This window comes from Salvelinus namaycush, chromosome 33 (genome assembly GCF_016432855.1).
Source record: "Salvelinus namaycush isolate Seneca chromosome 33, SaNama_1.0, whole genome shotgun sequence".
NCBI classification, from domain to species: Eukaryota; Metazoa; Chordata; class Actinopteri; order Salmoniformes; family Salmonidae; genus Salvelinus; species Salvelinus namaycush.
Window position 1 is genome coordinate 2,794,179 of NC_052339.1, and position 4,978 is coordinate 2,799,156.

Here is a 4,978-nt window from a genome sequence, read left to right on the forward strand (position 1 = left end):
TTTGTCTTTCTCAAGTTGAGGGAGAGGTTGTTGTCCTGGCACCATACTGCCAGATCTCTGACCTCCTCCCTGATACAGTTCTGGATATATATTCCAAACAAGTGATTTGTACATTTTTTCATTTACATTTTAATCGTTTAGCAGAAGCTCTTATTCAGAGCGACTTATAGGAGCAATTAGAGTTAAGTGCCTTGCTCAAGGCCACATGGACACATTTGTACCAAGTCAATTCAGGGATTGGAACAAGCAACCTTTCGGTTACAGGCACAACACTCTTAACCGCTAGACTACCTGCCGCCCTAACAAGTAATACTGACATATGATAACTGTGTTGGCTTCCTTCCCAAAAGAAGTTGCTACTGTATAGAGGGAACTAAACAGAAAGGGACTGACTCGGGCAGCCCTGTAAAGGCACAGTGACAGGGTTGAGGGAACCGTTCCTGCTGAAGAACTTGGTGAAGGCCTCTTCTAGTACATTCTGCTCTGGCACACCTCGCTGATAAAGCCCAGTTGGACCAGCTCAACAGACAGTTCCTGTATATTCTCATTGGGTAACAAATCACAGCTTACAGTGCATTCAGAAAGTATTCACACCCCTTGACTTTTTCCACATTTGGTTGTGTTACAGCCTGAATTTAAAATAGATTACATTAAGATTTTGTGTCACTGGCCTACACACAATACCCCATAATGTCAAAGGAGAACCATGTTTTTAGAAATTTTTACAAATTAATTAAAAATGAATGTAACGGCTGTCTAATTCCTCCTCCTCGGATGAGGAGAAGGAGTAGGGATCGGACCAAAACGCAGCGGTAGATGAATACATGAATGAATTTATTTAAAGACAAGACGAACACGAAAAACACTTGGAAAATTACAAAACAGCAAAACGACGTAGACAGACCTGAACTTGAGAACTTACAATATAACACGAAGAACAGGAACAGACTAACCAAACGAACGAACACGAAACAGTCCCGTGTGGTGCGAAAGACACAGACACAGGAACACAATCACCCACAAACAAACGGTGTGAACAGCCTACCTTAATATGGTTCTCAATCAGAGGAAACGTCCAACACCTGCCCCTAATTGAGAACCATATCAGGCAACACATTGAACCCAACATAGAAACACATAACATAGACTACCCACCCAGCTCACGCCCTGACCATACTAAACAAATACAAAAACAACGGAAAACAGGTCAGAAACGTGACAATGAAAAGCTGAAATGTCTTGAGTCAATAAGTTTTCAACCTTTTGTCATGGCAAGCCTAAATAAGTTCACGAGTAAAAATGTGTTTAACAAGTCACATAATACGTTGCAATGACTCACTCTGTGTGCAATAATAGTGTTTAACATCATCTTGGTACCCTACACAATTGTCTGTCAGGTCCCTCAGTTGAGCAGTGAATTTCAAACACAGATTCAACTACAAAGACCAGGGAGGTTTTCCAATGCCTCGCAAAGAAGGGACCTTATTGGTAGATGGGTAAAAATAAAAAAGCAGACATTGAATATCCCTTTGAGCATGGTGAAGTTATTAATTACACTTTGGGATGGTGTATCAATACACCCAGTCACTACAAAGATAGGCTGTCCTAAGTCAGTTGCTGGCGAGGAAATCAAATCAAGTTTTAATCAAATTAAATGTTATTGGTGGTATACATATGTTTAGCAGATATTATTGCGGGTGTAGAACAATGCTTGTATAACGTGAGGGAGGAATGGTGAGGCCAATGGTGACTTTGAAACATTTGCAGAGTTTAATGGCTGTGATAGGAGAAAACTGAGAATGGATCAACAACATTGTAGTTACTCCACAATACTAACCTAATTGACAGAGTGAAAAGAAGGAAGCCTGTACAGAATAAAAAATATTCCAAAACACGCTTCCTCTTTGCAATAAGGCACTAAAGTAAAACTGCAAAAGATGTGGCAAAGAAATTAACTTTATGTCCTGAATACACAGCGTTATGTTTGGAGCAAACACAACACATCTCTGAGTACCACTCTTCATATTTTCAAGCATGGTGGTGGCTGCATCATGTTATGGGTATGCTTGTCCGGCCAGAACGAGGAAGTTTTTTTAGGATTAAAAGAAGCGGAATAGAGCTAAGCACAGGCAAAATCATAGAGGAAAGCCTAGTTCTCTCTGCTTTCCAACAGACACTGGGAGACAAATTCAATAACCTAAAACACAAGGCCAAATATACACTGGAGTTGCTTACCAAGATGGCAACAGCCAACATGACAGAGCTTGAAGAATTTAAAAAATAATAATGTGCAAATATTGTACAATCCAGGTGTACAAAGCTTTTAGAGACTTACCCTGTAATAGCTGCCAAAGGTGATTCTAACATGTATTGACTCAGGGGTGTGAATACTTATGTAAATAAAAAAATAAAAAACATGTTTTAATGTGCTAAAATGTCTAAAAACATGTTTTCACTTTGTCATTATGGGTTATTGTTTGTAAATGGGTGATAAAACAATCTATTTAATCAAATTTGAATTCATGCTGTAACACAACAAAATGTGGAATAAGTAAAGGGGTATGAATACTTTCTGAAGGTGTAACGGATGTGAAATGGCTAGCTAGTTAGCGGGTACGCGCTAGTAGCGTTTCAATCAGTTACGTCACTTGCTCTGAAACCTAGATGTAGTGTTGCCCCTTGCTCTGCAAGGGCCGTGGCTTTTGTGGAGCGATGGGTAACGACGCTTCGTGGGTGTCAGTTGTTGATGTGTGCAGAGGGTCCCTGGTTCGCGCCCGTGTCGGGGCGAGGGGACGGTTTAAAGTTATACTGTTACATTGATGCTGTTGACCCGGATCACTGGTTGCTGCGGAAAAGGAGGAGGTTGAAAGGGGGGTGAGTGTAACGGATGTGAAATGGCTAGCTAGTTAGCGGGTACGCGCTAGTAGCGTTTCAATCAGTTACGTCACTTGCTCTGAAACCTAGATGTAGTGTTGCCCCTTGCTCTGCAAGGGCCGCGGCTTTTGTGGAGCGATGGGTAACGACGCTTCGTGGGCGACCGTTGTTGATGTGTGCAGAAGGTCCCTGGTTCGCGCCCGTGTCGGGGCGAGGGGACGGTTTAAAGTTATACTGTTACAAAGGCACTGTAGGTGTCTGTTCAGTTTGTCCTCCAGCTTCCACAGTAGTGTCAGATGATGTTTTGCACTCTCCTCCACCGGCTCAATATTACACTGCATCTGAACAACCTTGCATGTCCGTAGTTTAGCCAGACTGTTCTCACAGACTAGACGTAACATAATAAATGTAAATCCAGGACACTCAAATTAGTATGATATGTTACGTTTGGTATGGTTACGTGAGACTGAAGGTTATTTAAGGCAATAACAAAAGAATGGTGGTTGGTCTGGGTGCATGGGTGGTCATATAACACAAACCTCAAGCAATCCAAAGGTTGGGTGTTTGAATCTTATCACATACAATTTTATGCAACTACTTACTACTTTATTGCTACTTTGCAACTACTTAGCATGTTAGCTAACCCTTCCCCTAACCCTAACCCTTTTAGCTAACAGTTTCCCTATGATCCTAAACCCAACCTTAAACCTTTAACCTAACTCCTACCCTTAACCCCTAACCCCTAGAGCTTGCTAATGTTAGCGTTAGCCACCTAGCTAATGTTAGCCATGACAAATTGGAATTCGTAACATATCATACGTTTTGCAACTTTGTAACACATTGTACATTTTAAGAATTCGTAAAATATCATACGAATTGTAATTCGTAACATATCATACAAAATGGATGATGGACATCCACAAATTAATACATACAGTGCCATATGAAACGAAACATATCACACTAAATGGATTGTCTCGGATTGACAGAATAATACAAAATACTCTGAGACAATGTTGGTTCTGCAGGTTCTGGGGTGGGGGATTTGATAGAGGGGGTGACAATGGGGGATTTGACGGGGGACTACTGGGGCTGCTGGCGAGAGGGCAGACCGAACGCTACGTTGTAGATACCATTCCCGACATCCTCCAGGAACTTATCCAGTTCCAAGTCAGGAAACTGAAACAGCTTGACCTGCACGCCCGCCTTTATCTCAGCGATGATGAGGTTGGGGTCTATGTTCTTAGTGATCTCCTCTAAGGCATTCTCAGGGATCATATGCTGGTGGCTAACGATGCAGTGTGCAGCTAGCAGCTTCAACAGGGGCACCTAAAACAGAGCCTGGTGGAAAAGCAGCTCTCTGGCTGTAGGTCTCTTAAACAGGTCAGACTCCAGAAACTTCTGAATAAACTCCCCCTGTAGGGGATCTTCCAGTGACTGTATGACGTTGTTGATGCCCTTCTGAAATTGGAAGATTCTCAGTTTCCCTGGATCTCCAACACTGCCATCTCCAAGGCACACATCCCAAAGGAGTAGATATCCACTGCAGTGGTGACATCTACAACAGTTCCATATTCAGGGGGTGAAGAAGTGCAGGTTTTTCTGTTCTTTTCTGCAGGTCTTCACACGGTTGTTGATGGTGTCTGGAGCCACTGATACTATCTTGATGAGTCCGTTGTGTTGGATGAAGATGGTGTCACAGGTCAAATGCACTCAATGCATTTTGCAGCAGAGGAACAGTGTGTGCCTCAATCCCTCTCCTTCAAATCAAAAAGTTTCTCATACCACATATGAAAATGTAATATGCAAATGTACTACCGCCCTTGTCCCTGATACCTCTAATCAAGAAAGCTGCTTATGCAGAGTAGGTCTGTGTCACAAATGGCATTCCATTCCCTATAGGGCTCCCCATAGGGCTCTGGTCAAAAGTAGTGCACTATCGGGAATAGGGTGCCATTTGGAATGCACCCTAAGAGATAGCGATCCAGGCTTCTTCGCCTGGCTTACTTTGGGGATATCTTTATCAAATGTCCACTGTCACAAATTCAGGTGACACGATCATTAATTTTCATGTGTCTGATTTGCCTGACGTTGTGAGAGCCAT

The 4,978-nt window shown here is 42.5% G+C and overlaps 1 pseudogene; it reads right to left on the reverse strand.

Moving 5' to 3' along the window:
- Positions 1–373: 373 nt before the first annotated feature.
- On the reverse strand, positions 374–4,978 carry LOC120027633 (annotated as a pseudogene).